The sequence below is a fragment of the Emys orbicularis genome, chromosome 3 (assembly GCF_028017835.1).
Source record: "Emys orbicularis isolate rEmyOrb1 chromosome 3, rEmyOrb1.hap1, whole genome shotgun sequence".
NCBI lineage: Eukaryota > Metazoa > Chordata > Testudines > Emydidae > Emys > Emys orbicularis.
The window spans coordinates 57,548,381-57,565,550 of NC_088685.1; the positions used below are offsets into that span (position 1 = coordinate 57,548,381).

Sequence of the window (17,170 nt, forward strand, 5' to 3'; positions counted from 1 at the left end):
AGGAGATAAGTTTAATAAGAAGTGAAATAATGTAATGTGGCCCAAATATCCATTCTGCATTCCTTCAATAAAGAGGCTTCTGGCAACATGAATACACTTCCAGTTCCCCCCTCAGCCAGGCAGGATTTAGTATTTCAAAAGCTATGTTCAGCGTTTCAAAGCCACGTAGGATTTAATTTTTCAAAACGATATTGTGCAGCTCAGAGAGACTTAAGCCACCTAAGCAAGGAAAATTGTCTTTGAAATGGATTCAAAGACTTTTGAGGACAGACTAGGAAAAAGAAAATCACCAGCTAAACAAAATGCACAATAAAAATCAGAACAGCTTATCAAAAGGAAAAAAGGAAATTGTAGTTTCAGGAAAAGCTTAGAGAAGACCCACTTAGCCATTCTGCTAGCCTAAAATCCTAAAAAACTTAACTGAGTAGGTTTCATGTTATGTTTGGGTTTTGAGAATTTAGAAAAAGAGTGGATAATTTATAATGCTAACTAGCTTTTACAAACTAATGTCTAACTTGTGCAAAAAAGTGCTGGTAAGCCAAAGAATCTACTCCCTGCATTCTGTAGAAAGAGTTATAGAGAGTCACCTTGAACATGAATTTAGGGAGCCAGAACCACTGAAAACTTCATTTCCATGGACTGAGCTCTAAGAGAATGTCTGGACAAAGTAGTTTGAGCCTTGAAAATGAACATTAACCTGTACTACTGTGAGATTCATTTCTGAACCACAGATATTTCCAAACAGGAAAAAAATATACTGGATGATATCTGGGAATAGGCAATTAAAAATACTCTGCCTTTAATTCCTGTCTTTTATGAGGTCCTTCTTTCAAAATCCTTGGATTGTCTTATTTTAAGCAGTTTTTAGCCAATTTCACTTATTCCATTTCAATCCAAATTGTGCCAATGCGTTGCCCTAAGTCAAATTCTTGTCTTCCTGCAGGATCAACTCCTTGATTCCAGCACTGATCTGGGTCAGACACTCCACAGAAAAAAATTAATGCAAATTTTTGATAACTTGACTGTCACGCAGTCCCAGTTTGCTTTAATTTTTATTAATCCTCCTTATTGGATTCATCTGCAGCCACCAACACCATCAATTAGGATATCAAACATTTTATCTCCCCTCCTTAAGTGTTCCTATGGAACATTACTGTTGAGAAAGACTTACTTTTCATTTCTATGACTAAGTCTCCCAACTTTTTGTCCAATGGCTATTAATTTTCTCCATCTCCTTTGTTCCCACCCCCCCCCCCCGTGAGATAATTGGTACCCGTGGATAGGACTATCAAATTAAGCCCAGTTGTGTGTGTCTCTTCCATTTATCATCTTCTCTATTACCTGATTCCTAACATATGTTCTGAAAGAACCAGAATTGTCTCACATTTGATATAGTCAAAAGTAAACTATTTTCTAGTGTATCTTGACTTTAGTTTATCACTCTTGTACCAGGAGTTCTGACTGTAACCAGCCTTTTATTTATTTATCTCTATCTATATCATGTTGGTCTACTCCTATTGATGTTTGTATTACTAGATGTTCATCAAATTCAGAAATGTTTATAACTACAGTATTGTTAAAGTTTTCCAGTATTTTGCAGTGCACAATTTGTGTTTGTTATAATCCGCAACTAATAGTTTATCTGTCTCAGGGCTTGTCTTCACTACCAGGATAAATCGACCTAAGTTACGCTACTCCAGCTATGTGAAGAACATAGCTGGAGTTGACATAGCTTAGGTCAACTTACCCTGGAATCTTCACTGTGCTGCGTCGATGGGAAACGCTCTCCCATTGACTTACCTTAATCTTCTCAGGGAGCTGGAGTACCGGGGCTGACCTGAGAGCACGCTGAGGTCAATTTAGTGGTTCTTTACTAGACCCACTAAATCAACCCCTGCTGCATCAATTGCAGCAGCATAGATCTCCCTGTAGTGAAGACCAGCTCTTAATCACTGGTATGCTCAGATCCTTTGATATAACTCTCCTAAAGTGATTAAGTTCTCATTCAGTTCCTACACTATTTTTTATATCCAAACTAAGAACTTAACTCAAAATACTCCTCCTAGTTTAATAAGCATATACACATTAAACGGTCATTTAAATAAGAATATCCATTACAATACTTAAGATCTTTCTTCCAACACTGTTGCAATATTTTAAAACTAAAAACAAACTGTACCAGCTTCTTTGCTTGAGCTTCAGTAAACTGTTGTTTGAAGACTCACTTTACAACACTTATTTTTAAAATGTTCACACCAAAGTTACTCTAATACTTAAGATAGGCATATAATAATCCATAACTTATGGATTTAAAATATTGTATTTTTTTGTGAATTTAAACATGTCAGTAATATTAGAAAAATTCACCTCTAGAACAGTTTGCCAGAATACAATTTCCATATTAGCACTGGTATTTTCCTCTTCTCAGTTCACAAGAATAAATAGTATTACTTTAATTTCTTTAATAGTTTTATGGTGTTCATTTTTACACAAAGTTATATATTTAAAATACAATAATATATATAAAGTGTTAAGGTTTTTACTTGTTATGGATAATGTTTTAATGTTTAAGACAACTGCAGTCTGAGATGGCATCCTAAAACTTGAATGAAATAAAACTAATGAAAACAATTCACTAGGAATTCCTGAATTTTTTATCTTAAACATTTTCAAACAAAATTGTATTTACAAGAAAACAATATGAGGGCCTGATTCAGGGAGGAAGGATGATTCAGTGCTTAGAACACTAGCCTGGGACCTGCAAAACTGGTTCAGTTCTCCCCTCTGCTAGAGACTTGTGATTTTGGGCAAGTCACTCACTTTGTGCATCAGTTCCAATCTGTAAAATAGGGATAATATTTTCCTACCTCAAAGGAGTATTGCGAGGATAAATACACTAAAAATTGTAAGGTGCTCAGAAACAGTTGTAAGGTACCTTAGAATGACTTCACTGGCTGTAAATTGACCTATGAAAGTATTTATATTGAGTTCAATAATCTTTGGCTCTGGCCCAGTGAGGAAATATAAAAAGTAAGATATCCCCTCCCTCTATAATTGTACTATGAAGGAAAAGGGGGCTGCTGTAGTCCTTCAGAGTCCAGGACTGAAAGTCAGGAGACTTGAGTTCTAATCCTGAATGACATGACCACTTGTGAACTGGGCAACTCATTAACCTGTCTGCACCTCATTTAAGTTATCAATTTTTTAAGAAAGGAAATACATGTTTACCTATGACATTGATGAAAAAAAATCAAAAGCCAAAGCACTAGTAAACAGAATAAGAAGACTGAAAATATTATGCCATTATGTAAATATCGATGGTATGTGATCACCTGGAATAATGTATTTGGTTCTGGTCACCCTATTTGAAAACAGCAGACCAAGAAAGTATCAAGAGATTGGTAACAAAGATATTAGGCACCTGGACAGAGACTACCATATGAAGAGAACATGAAAAGAGACACTGTTTAGTTAAGTTGTCTCTTGGTTTTATATTTGAGTCCAACCTCTTTGAGGCAGGGACAGTTTTTGTTCTATGTTTGTACGGCATCTAGCACAATGGGGTCCTGGTCCACGACAATGGCTCCTACGCAGTAGAATGGTCATAAACAACACGACAAAAGGTTTATTAAAAATATTAAGGAATGATGCAGAGAAAATGTAAATTGTATCTTTGTACTGTGAGGGGACGAATGGAAACACCCAAACCAATGAAATTAAAAAACAACTGATTTAACAACTGAAAATGAAGTTTTATATAAACATGTGGAACTCCTAGCCACATGATGCAACTGAAGCCAACATTTTAGTAGGATTAATAAAAGCACTGAATATTTATATGGATAATGAAAATATAGTAAGGGCAGCCACAGTTACAGTAAACCTTAATTATTTTTAGAAGAAATATACACTCTTATGCTTTGGGGCACTGGACTAAGCAATGTAACTAAAAGGGCTATGTAAGCGTATAGTATATCAATTCCACGTCTCAGAGAAAGCAATACATGAATGCAGAAAATAAAAACAAACATGAATGAGTCACCAGAAACAGCTGGAAGTCATTGCAAGGCACTACGCAAGTTAGACTATGTCGATACTACAAGTTAGGTGTGTGATTCCCCAGCTAATGAACATATTCTCAAGGTAGTGTGAATTTTAATAGCAGTGTCACTGCAGTGGAGGCATGGCTGAGCTGAATGCAAACCCACCTGAAACCAGCTAGAGAGCTAGTATGAGTATTTGTATATGAGCAGGGAAATCATACCCCTAGCTTGTACAATCACAGAAGCGTAGGACTGGAAGAGACCTCAATAAATCATCTAGTACAGTTCCCTGCACTCAAGGAAAGGCTAAGCAATAACTAGACAATTCCTGACAGGCACTTGTCTAACTTGTTCTTAAAAAAACCCTAATTATGGAGATTCTACAACTCCCCATGCAATTTGTAGTGTGCATGTAGCCTAAAATAAGGAACCAATGTGACCTTTGACAGATTTCTTTGAAATTTCACTCAGCACTAGGAGAATACTAAACAAATGGAGGAAGGCTGATATTATATGGAGTTTTTAAATATCTATCATATAACAGAGACAAAGACTAGTGAGGAGTCTGACCATGGTTCCAGAAAACCTTTTACAGTGATTCATAAAAGATTGCTAAGAAATAGTTATTAGTGTGAATACACAGAAACAATTTAATATCAGTCACGAGGAGTCCTTTGATGGGCTGGTAAAAAAAGAGCGAGAAATACCCAGAATCTGCCTAAGACTTTTTGCTATAAGGTAATGAATTTGATAACTGCTATAAAAAACTTACAATCAATGATTTGGGAATGAATATTAAGATAACCAACTGAATAAAAGCTGGTGAGAGATCATGGTACAAAAGTTATCTAGTAAATACTAGTAGGTCATTTTGGAAAATAACAAGCGAAGTCCCTTGAGATTTGGCACTGGGGCAAACCCTGTTTAGAATCTATATAAATTAACTTGAAATAGGAGCAAGAGACCTGAATTCTAAATTTACTAACAAAGTTGGAGAAATAGTAAATAAAATCAAGGCAAGCACAGACCTGAAGGAGAATATGAACAGACTTGCAAGATGGACAAGTAAGTGGCAGATTGAGTTTAACATTGAGAGGTGAAAGGGCATGCACTGGGAGAGATCAAATAAGAGGTGGTAGTAGACATGTTATTACATGTTATTAATATAAACAATTATTTTGTTTTAAAACGTAAAATTGACTACACCACTGACCTGCCAGTCACCTGGCTGGATGTCACAGGCCCAATGGTGATCATTATGGATATGGGATAAGACTCAGCACTGAGACATCTTTTTCCTGTTTATAGTTTATATATGCTTATACTTTGTTTTCTGCTTGAATAATGTTATTACAAAAAATGGGCTTTTAAGGTGGTTGTATTTTTACTTTTCATACTAACTAAATGGTTGTATACAACAGTAGTGGATAGAGTCCCTCTCTTGATTTGAGTTATATATTAACTTAATTTGCTTGGAGGCACAGGAGCCTCCCTTTTAGAGTTTTCATAGATCTAAGACTTTAGCATTTTTTGCAGCCCACATTCTTATTTTAAAGTTGTTTCTTTACCTTCCTCTTTCACTTAAGGTGGCACTGGTACTCATTCTTGTTCTTATGCTGCCTCTAAAGCAGAAGCAAAACATCAAGGCTGGTTGGTTTTTGGCATTTTTTTTTTTTTTAAATAATCCATTGCAGTATCTTGAGGCCTAATACAATGTACAAGAAAATAACTGATTGCCCTACAATTCCCATTCAAAATTTCTTCTTGCTATAACTGCTAGAGACTAAAACTAACAGATAAACATCTTGTACTGCAAAATCAATTATACCTAAATTTTGTTTGGAATCAATGTTCTCATCCATTTAAAGTCTTGAGAAGCAGTCCAATTCCTCTGACTCTAAACTTGATTTAGTCACTTAAAATTAGTCAGTTGAAACCATGATAAAAAAATTGAGCAGTCTTACAAATATGAAAAAATCTCCATCTTAGAAGAAAATCAGAACTCATGGAAATTTAAATTCTGTTACATAGAAAGATTGAGATTTTAGAAACAGTAACGAATACAACATACAGATATTGGGTAATTCTTCAATACCTAACAGATTTGGGGAAGGGATCTAATAGGGGCAGGGACTTTGGGGAAGGGGTTGGAATGGGGGCGGGGTAGGGGCAGGGAAAGGGTGGAGTCGGGGCGGTGGGGCACGAACACCCACCAGCGCCGGGGAAAGCTGGTGCCTATGCAAAGGCCTTGTACTCAAAAGATCCTCCATGTGTGCTCCCCACCCACAAAAGTGAAGCATCCATCACTATAGTTCTAGACAGAAGGGGAGATGCAAGTTCTGCAGTCATTTGCAGGGTTCTTCTACAGAGACTACTACTATTAAAGGGACAGGTCCAAATGATGTTTGGTCAACCAACCTTGCATTCATTGAATGTAGTCTGGCATGCAGCATCATGAAGGTACACGAGACCATGTGTCCTAGAAGTAAGAGACAACCTTATGGTGGTATTTAGTTCTTGAATTTATCTGGAGGAATATAAGCTATGGACTGATTGGGAGTGCTTCAATAAGTCGTTGAACCAGCTTCAAGATGGATTTCTGTATGTTTCAAAACCTGGGACTGAAATTCAACAAACTGAGCATGATACAGATGGACTCAGACATGATGAGATCTCCCCCATACCAACCAATAGCCTAGTTATCAGTATATGATAGTGTTCCTTTTCTTTAAGTATTCTGAAATACCGTACCTTGGTGAAAAACCTTGGTGTGGTTGAAGTCCAAAGAATAGACCAAAATATTGGTAATGGTTGGTTCTGACCATGAACCTTATGTACTTCCTGTGTTGTGGAATTATCAATATGTGGAAGTATGCATCTTGAAGGTCAAGAGAGGTGGACCAGTTCCCTGATTCTAGAGAGAGGATTACTGAGACAAGGATGACCATCCTGAACTTCAACTTGTACATCAACTGTTGAATTTTCTCAGATCCAGTATAGGTTGCTATCTCTCCTTCTTTAGGATAAAGAAGAATTTGCTGTAAAAGCTCTTCCCTTAGTATAGAGGAGGGACAGTGTGAGAAAACCAAGTATAACTGCACCAGAGCTGTGACATGCTGGTATTGTGGCCTTAAGGGAGTTAAATGCTTACTCCATGTTTCAGGAGCAGCAGGTAGTCTAAGATCTTCAGTATGGGGGCCTCTGCTGGGTCAATATTTTAAGTAACCCATATGGAGAATCTTTTCCACTTTGAGAAGTCTTCCTGCTCGGTATAAGAATCTCCTGAACTTGTTAGCAGTCTGTCAGCAGTGCTCAACCAACCAACATCCAAGCTGTTAGGTGCAATGACAGGAGGACTGAGTGCACTATCTGACCTTGGTTCTGAGATATGTCTGGGCAAGGTGGAAGGTCTATGGGAGGCCACCTGAACATCAGTAACAGGTCTGACAACCAAATCGGTCTCAGGGGCTATCATGATGGACAAGACCTTGTCCCATATGATCTTGGCTATTACCCTGGTTATGAGAGGGGAATCAGTGGGAAAGCAAATAGGAGTCCTTGAAACCAATTGAAGGAGAAAGACATCTGGTAGAGAGCCCAGCTCATGCCTCCTCTGGAAGTTCAGATACATGGTGGTGTCCTCTGTAGCAAACAAGTCTATGATGGGAGTCCCACAAGTAGCATAACAGGTTAGGATGGATTTCTGCAGTAACTGCTCATGGCTGGTCACCGTATGTCTGCTAGGTTGTTGCTGACACCTGGAAGGTGTACCACCAGCAGAGTTACACAGTGTTGATTACACTATATCCAGAGCTTGATGGCTTCTTGGCAAAGAGGGAATGATTGAGCATCAACTTGCTTATTTATATAATGAAGCACAGACATGTTGCCTATAAAGATTTTCATTGTAGAGTTCCACAGAACAGGCAGGAATACTATGCAGGCCAGTCTGATGGCCCCCAGCTCCAAGACAAGTTGTGATAATTGGGCCTAAAAGTTTACCCTAACTGTAAACTCAACTGGTGAAAAGTTGGTAAAGGATTAAGAATTGTCACAATGATCTGTTAAACAATTTTGTGTAAGAAAAGATGTGAGGAGACAAAAAGATTAAATAAATTTAAACAAGGTCTACTGATACCACTCAAGGACTGTCAAAACTGACTGATAAATAAGAGGAGTAAGGATTGGAAATCAAGGAACCAAAATTGGTGTGTTGGAAATTACAACTAATTGGTGGACAAAATAAGAGGACAGATTATTCCACCTATGGCCTGTTTAGGGTGCCCTTAAATAAATTTTTGGGAGGAGAATTTTAACTTTCACCATCACAGTGGCAGAAGGATTTGTTGCCATGATACCAGACCTTTATACCCCAGTGGGGACTCTTGACCATCATCACTGCACCAGCAAGGACCACAACCTGATACATGTGAGATCCTGCTTTGTCTTCCCCTCCTTCACGTGCTCCCTTTTGCCCGTCACCTTAAATCTTCCTCCTGTCCTCTCTCTCAGCTTTTCACCTGATCCTGATATCAGCTGTACTGCATGGCACAAGCATAATAAGATGAGATGGCCCATTCAGCTGACCCTGGCCTGAGAAGGACCTGTGAAGGTGAGGAACCTAACCAGACCAACCAGATGATGTCGTTGACTGGGGAGGTGAACAGGGGTACTGAGCAACAGATATCATAGCTGACCTTGATGTCCAAAACATCCATCCATTACTGACCAGCTGCCCTGTATCCTGAGAACATCAACAAAAGTCATATTTCCCTCCATCTTTACTATCTTCTCTCTTCTTTCCCTTCTGTGTCTGTTTTGTCTAAAGCAGGAAAATGACTATTGTTCTAGATTCAGAATTGAACAATAGAACTAACCCTTTCTACCCCACCAAGAAAAAATATTTGAATACAAGGCTTTAACCATTTCACTGTCCCCTAGGGTGACCAGATGAGGGGAAGAAAATATCGGGACACACGGGGGGAGGGCCCGCCGGCTGAGCAAAAAACAAACAAACAAAAATTCTTTGCTGCCGGCGGATATCGGGACAAAATGCGGGACAGAAACCGAAATATTGGGACAGTCCCGATTTTATTGGGACATCTGGTCACCCTAGTGTCCCCAGAAAGGGACAGTGATAGGTTTTGATTGTTTATGCGAAACAATCAATCAATTTCAGTTTCAATGTTCTTTACCTTGTTTTGATTCTGTTCCTTGTGTGGGTTGGGTTTCAATCAATACATTTCTAACCGTTGGCTTGAATTTTATAGGGTTTACTATGGTACTGTTAGGCCCAAAAATATGGAGTATAGAACATTGTTTGGCCAGCTTAGCCAAAGTTAGGCTAACAGTAGTTGCTGGGCCATTCCTGTCTCTCTGTGAAACCTGAGGGCATGATTGCTTGAGCTGCAGAGAATGAGATAAGAGGTGGGGGCCACATTCTTGTACCAGAAGTGCTAGGAACAGTTTGTTTGGACATATGGAAACTTGCAGTCTCCACTCCCTGTTTCTGTTCTTCATCTGTTCTTAACTCCCTCCTTTCTCCTAGTTTCTGGTGCATGACAACAAAGCTCATAAGAAGTTGCTGAGGCATCACGAATTGTTTGTAGTGTCAAAGAAGATAGATATGCATGAATATTAGAAGCTTTCTAACTAATAAAGGGGGGTTGGGTTGTTTTAACTATGACGCGACGGAACTGTCTATATAACCTTACTAGTTATTGTAATCGGGGCTGGTTCTCTTTGGAGACGGGCCGCTCTCTATTGTTGTGTGCACTCTTCAATAAAGAGCTTGTATTGGACCTTGCTGGTGTTGCCTGTCTCACTCTGCGGTCAGACAACGAACCTTGCTGTCTGGGTTAAAGTCCCCGACAGTACTAAGCATGCTGTGGTCTCTGTATGCCAAACCCCGGCACTTGTTTAAAATACTGTTTAATGCTGAACAGTGTCTAGATTATGTTAAAACCTTGTGATAGGCTGGGCCTTCCTCTAGGGTCACACTCCAGCAGTTTTAGATCTCTTCCCCTTCCAAAGTCCTTTCCCTTCTTGGGAATCCTACTCCAGCCTTTCCAGGATCTCAGGTGTGTGTGTGTGTGTGGGGGGGGGGGGGGTCTTCCGTTTAAGGGGACATTCAGTCTTAGTTTCCTTTAAAGATCTGGTTTGTTTGTGGCAGTCCAGCACAGCTGGACCCTGAGTTCAGGTTTATCTTCAATTGCTGCCCCGTAGTGATCAGCTTATCATGAGTCCAATAAATCTGTGTATGTGGCAGAGGCTTGTCAGCTGCTTCTCTCTCTTGGTGGCTCTGTAGAAAGATTCAGCTACTTCTGTGGTACAGCAGTTTTCTGCCTGGTTGTCCCTTTCCTGAGACAAGCTTTCCTTCTTAAGCTTGCATCCCCCAGCTGAAGCAGGCTCTGCAGGTGGACTTCTGTATCAGTTGAGCCCAGAGAAGCTGGTTAGTCTTCTCCTGATTGGGTTGAGAGCATACTCCATCACATTCCCCACATCTTCAATTTCCCTTGGGAAAAAAATCAGCATTGGCATGATCCTTTCCTGCATGATGATGTATTCTGAACCTATATGGTTGGGGTGTTAAGTACCACTTTATCATATGGGGATTTGAGTCCATCGTATCCAGCCAATGTAAAGGGCATGATTGGTGATCAATGAAAAGGGATGGCCCACCATGTAGTACCTAAGAGAACCTATGGCCCACTTAATTGCTAGCACCTCCTTCTCGATAATCAAAGAGGCCCACTCCCTGGGGAACAATTTCCTACTTAAATACAGAATGGATGCTCTTCACCTGCAAAATCGTGTTAAAGCATGGTGTCCAGGCCAACATGGTAGTGTCTGTAATTGAATTTATGTAAATATAAATACTTGGGGAAAGCTGGGATTAAAAAGGATGGGTGCCTGACAGAGGTATGTCTTCAAGTTCTGAACTGCAAAAAAGCTTTTAATATCCCATGGAATCTTCCTAGGGTTACTGTCTTTTATAAGGTCTGTTAGGGGAGCCGCGATCGAAGCAAAGTTCAGGATAAACTTCCAGTAATAGCTTGCCAGGCCCAGGAAAGTGTCTCATTTGGCTTTCTGTCTAGGGGACTGGTCATATGGTTAGAGCCTACACTTAATTGATTACTGGCTTCAAAAGTCAACCCCCTACTGTGTGGTATCCTAGATAGGTCATCTCCGTATTTGCTAATTTACATTTTGTTGGGTTTGCTGAGAGACTGGCTTCTAGTAGGGATCCTAATACTGCCCTCAGAAGTTGCAGGTGATCTTCATATGTGGAGCTATAATGATATCATCAAGGTAAGCAGTGCATACTGACAGTGGAGGTTGAGAACTTTATTCGCAAGCCACTGAAAAGCTGCCACTGCCCCTTGCAGTCTGAATGGCATGGTCTTTAAATGAAAACATCCCTAGGAAGTCTTTTCTCATGAGGAGGGGCGATAAGGGAATTTGCAATATGCCTTTATGAGATCAATGGTACTAAGGTATCTTGCAGGTTCCAACCGCTCCAGCAGTTCATCTACCCACGGGCACTAGATAAGTGCTGAATTTCAAAATGAAGTTGACAGTACAAAAATCGTTGCAAAAATGAACCAAACTGTTGGGGACCAGAACTCTGGGCTTCTCCACTCACCTTTAGATTCTTCAATCACACCAATTTTTAACGTTGCCTATATGCCTTCCCAGACTATGCCCCACGTTTTCCATGGTACGGGCTGGAGTTTCTCCTTAGCTTGTTGCACAAGCGATGTTATGCTAGGTGGGTTTTTCCAGATATGGAGTAGAGCATATGAGCAAAGTTCTCGATCACTTGGGAGAATTGTACTCCGTTCCAGAGAGAGTACCATCCGTCACCATGGATATTGGTCCCTTGCATATTTGAACTTGAGGTCCTAATTTAGGCCATCAAATCAGGAAGAGGAAGTGGATGAGTCATTCTACAAGCAGGTAACAAGATTAGCTAGCACACATGAGCTAGTATTAATAGGGGATTTTATCGTCCTTGCATCTGTTGGAAGACTATTGCTGCAAAACATAATATGTCCTGCAAATTCTTAGCAGGTGTAGGAGACAGCTTTCTGATTCAGAAAGTTGAGGAAACAACTAGGGGTTTCTCCATTTTGGATCTAGTTTTGACCAACAAGGAGTTGCAAACATGAAGGTAGTCAAGAACTTGGGAGGAAGTTCAATTCAAGTTCCTATGGAAAGGAGGACATTAGAACAGCAAAACAAGGACACTGGACTTCAGAAAGGCAGATTTCAACTTGGGGGGGGGGGGGGGAGAGGGGGAGGTCCTATGGAAAAAGACCAATTAGGAAGAAAAGGAGTCAAAGGGGGTGGCAGTTCTTAAAAGATGTGATATTGGAGGCTTACCATCAAGCTATTCCAACACAGAGGAAAGATAAGAAGAGCCTCAGGAGGCCAGTGTGGCTGAACAAGAAACTTTTAAACCAAAAGGGATACTTAGAGAAAATGGAAGGAGGGGCATGTCACCAAGGAAGTATACATGAGAATAGCATAAGTGTGTAGGGACGAAATCAGGAAAGCAAAGGCAAAGAATGATTTACTGCTGGCAAGAAATGACAGAGACAAGAGGAATGGGTTCTTCAAATATGTCAGACGAAAAAGAAAGATCAAGGATGGTGTGGGTCCACTGCTCAATGGAGAAGGTGAGCTGGTAATGGAAGATGAAAGGAAGGCAGAGCTGTTCAATGCCTACTTCGTTTCAGTCTTCTCACAAAAAATAATGTCACCGGGCAACTAGTGAAGTTACCATAGACAATAAAGGGGAAGAGATGCAGATCAGGATAAGTAAAGAACATGTCAGAGATCTTTTGACCAATTTGAATGAATTCAAATCAGCGGGGCTAGATGCTATTCACCCAAGGGTACTGAAGCAATTAGCTGAAGAAATCTTGGAGCCACTGGCATTATTATTTACAAACTCATGAATGACAGGAGAGTCCTAGAAGACTGGAGAAGGGCTCACATAGTGCTTACACTGGCGAGCCATGTGCCAAAGGCTGCCGATCCCTGTGGTAGACATAATATACCTGTCAAAAGCCTTGCTGATGTCCACAGTCCCACATGCCAAAATACTCCATTTAGGAAGGAGCAATCAGTATCACAGAAAGGGATCTGGGAAGTCATAGGGGACTACACGCTAAATATGTGTCAACAGTGTAACACTGTTGCAAAAAAAAAAAAAAAAAAAGCGAACAACATTCTGGGATGTATTAGCAGCAGTTTTGTAAGCAAGACACGAGAAGTAATTCTTCTACTCTACTCGACACTGATTAGACCTCAACTGGAGTATTGTGTCCAGTTCTGGGAGCCACATTTCAGGAAAGATGTGGACAAATTGGAGAAAGTCCAGAGAAGAGCAACAAAAAATATTAAAGATCTAGAAAACATGACCTATGAGGGAAGATTGAAAAAATTCGGTTTGTTTTAGTCTGGAAAAGAGAAGACAGAGGGGACATATCCGTTTTCAAGTACATAAAACATTGTTACAAGGAGGAAGGAGAAGAATTGTTCTTTTTCCTTAATTGGACATTAGGAAAAACTTCCTAACTGTGAGGGTGGTTAAGCACTGGAATAAATTGCCTAGGGAGGTTGTGGAATCTCCATCATTGGAGATTTTTAAGAGCAGGTTAGACAAACACCTGTCAGGGATGGTCTAGATAAAACTTAGTCCTGCCATGAGTGCAGGGGACTGGACTAAATTATCTCTAAGTCCCTATGATTCTATGACATTCTGGTAGGTAAGCTGGAGAAATGTGGGCTTGATAGATGGATACATAATTGGTTAAAAAGATGGCAAACAAAGCAACTATTAATGGAATGATGTCCGATTGGAAAAAGTGGGGTTCCACAGGGATCTGTTCTGGGTCCAGTGTTGTTTAACGACCTGCATGTAGGTATATAGAGCATACTGATCAAGTTTGCAGAAGACACAAAACTGGGGAGCGGTGTTGCCAATACTTTAGAGGATAGAGCTAAAATTCAGAGGGATCTCGATACATTGGAGAACTGGGCTGTAGACAACAAAATGAAATTCAACAAAGACAAATGTAAGGTGCTACACTTAGGGAAGAAAAACCGAATGCACAAATACAGCATGGGGGAAAACTGGCTTGGCAGTAGCACTGCTGAGAAGAATCTGGGAGTTGTGGGGGATCACAGCCTCAACATGAGTCAGCAATGCAATGCTATTGCAAAAAAAGCAAATGCAATTTTTGGTTACATTAACAGAGCATAGCATGCAAGTCATGGGAAGTGATAGTACTGCTCAACTCAGCACTGTTTAGGCCTCAGCTGGAGCACTGTGTCCAATTTAATCCCTAATGTATAGAAAGGATGTAGAGAAACTGGAAAAGATCCAGAGATGAGTGACAAAGATGATCAAAAGGGAAGAAATGCAAGCCGTATGAGCGAAGGCTGAAGGAACTGGGTATGTTTAGTATGTTCAGTTTGGAAAAGTGGAAATTGGAGGGGGGAGAATAGGATAGTCGTCTTCAAATACTTGAAAGGCAGTCATAAAAAAGATGGAGAAAGAGTTGTTCTCTTTTGCCACAGAGGGCAGGACAAGAGACAATGGGTTCAAACTACAGCAGAGCAGATTTAGATTAAATCTCAGGAAAAAAACTTAACTGTAAGAACAGGAGGACAATGAAACTTACTGCCTCAGGAGGTTGTGGAAGCTTCTTCACTGGAAGTTTACAAAAGGAGGCTAGATAGTCATCTGTCTTGGATGGTTTAGACACAAATCCTGCATTTTACATAAATGACCTTTGCACTCTTTTTTAAACCCATGATTCTATATTTTGGGTCTCGCAGCAAAAGGAGTTATTAGCAGAGCTTGCCTTCGAGGCATCATTCTTAGTCAGAGGCAAATTTTGTCACAGGATAGCACTGTAACATCTGACAAACCTGTTGCAACCAACCAGACATGGGATGGGCTTTTGGGCAGGGCCTCATTCTATCAGCCCTATCCCACTGTTTGCCAGGGCCTTCCCATGATCAAGTAGGCTGCTTAGCTCTCCTGGATGGGGGTTCTAAATGTGGCCCGATTCAGGGGCTTAGAGTTGATACCTCATGCCTCCCTTGGACTGGTCCTGCAGAGTGTTGATGCTCTGGGAAATTCTGCATCCCAGAACCCTTCAATATGAAATTTTCTAGTCGTACAGTGTCTAACAAAGACCGAGGGCAGTGTCATAGCACCCACTTTTGACCTCTCCCGGATAGAATCCGTACAAACTGTTCAGTTAAAATTAACGTGGCAACCCAGGCCCTGGACTGTTTCTCTGGGCAGAGCAACCGCCAGCAATGTTCCGTCAAGTTTTGAGCTATTATACAAGGTCTGATGCCCTTAGGGAACGTCTGATTTTAAAATAGTCTAGAATTGAGGCTTTCACTTGCTTGTAGTCCTTGTCCTGTTCTTGGTCCAGGTTGTGATAGGCTGACTGCACCTGCCCCATCAAATATGGTGCCAATATTAGAGCCCAATGTTCACCAGGCCATTGAGAGGATAGCACTGCCCTCTCAAAGGTGGTAAAAAATGACTCGGTCATCGGGTCCCATCTTGGTTAACTTCTGAGACCTTTGAGTTAGTTACTCCTGGGGAGTTGGGCCACGATGAGACCCCACAGTGGAAGTAAGTATTAATTGTTGAATCAGGTCTTTCTGTGACTTTTTGTTGGGTTACCATCTCTTTCAACAGCTGCTGTGTCATTTGTACTTGCTGTTGTACATAGTCCATTGCTGCAGCTTTCTAGCAGAGAAGGACAAGCATACCGAGCATTTGCAATTCTCCCAGGAAAAAAAAAAAAAATCTACTTGCCTACTTTTCAGTGAGATTCAGTACACTGCAGGATGGATAGGCGTTGAAGTCTGTAGGTTTTGAATTAATCATGTTAAGGAATCCTCTTCAGGGAGGTCTAGCTAATAGAGTGTGGTCCAGATGAGTTGGATCAGTTCATGGTAGTCAAATATAGTAGATGAGAAAAGATTCTGAAGACTTTGGAAGGTTTTGAAGAAGTTTAGCCTGAGTCAAGAATTAATGGTGCAAACACACTGTGACCTTCAGTTCCCTTTTAGTGCTCCTGACAGTCACCTTACCCTTTATGTCCTCATATGGGGACAAGAGAGAACAGGATGCATTCGTACCCCCTACAGACACTGCTACTGACAAATATCTGGCCCCACGTGCGTACAGTGAAATCCACACAGACACACACACACAAAGAAGAGCTAGTGTGATCAAAATGAGGTTATGATAAATAAATAAAGATAAGATATTTGCTAAATCACAGACCACAGAACCTGAGAAAACCGGAGACTACCTAGAAGGCATTAGAATAGTCTGAGCAAAAGATTATCACTGCCTGGACCAAAAAGTCAGCAGTAGATTTAAGTTAAGAACCTCATATATTAGTAGTAATAAGCAACTGTAGCCAAAAGGATTTAGCAACAGATTTATGCTCTTCTGATCTTTTGGATTTATGTAAACATCCCGTTTGCTGCAGACTTGCTAAACAGCTCATTGAGTACACACTGCCAGTTATTCTCTTCCCAATATTTAAAGTACAAAACCATGCATTGGTTTCTAGAAGGAGCTGAACCTACTATGTTTAAAAAAAGCCACAAACATGGGTTTTCGCAAAACCTACTGCAGAGAGTGAGAGAGTTGTGTGTTTTTATAAATATCGTATCCACCTCAGTTTATCTGTATGATATTATCTTGCCTGAAGATATAGTTAAATCAAAGAAGGTCATAAAAGAAACCAATAGGAAATGAAATAGCAAAGATAAGGTACTATCATAAGGAATGCCAATGGTCCTTAAGGATTTGGCCCATTTCATTAGTGATTGAAAGAGGACAGCTGTTTTGTTAATTTAAGTGTGTCAGTCTAATTTCTGATTGACATCTGTTCGCATCACAATTCGTAATCAGTCTCCACAGTGAGAAGAAATTAATGTGCATGAGTTAACTTACTTTGCTCTCAGAGATAGTCCCTCTAAGTGTATCTTTGTCCTCTATTTTTCACTATTTGTCCTATTCTTGAACACATCCACCCACAATACACTTCCAGTACAGGTTTACTGTTGCTTGA

The 17,170-nt window shown here is 40.3% G+C and overlaps 1 protein-coding gene across 2 annotated transcripts in view; it reads right to left on the reverse strand.

Annotated features, from left to right (window-relative positions):
• The window catches only part of LMBRD1 (LMBR1 domain containing 1), a 258,648-nt gene that overhangs the window by 71,991 nt on the left and 169,487 nt on the right, over positions 1–17,170 (reverse strand). The window lies entirely within an intron of this gene.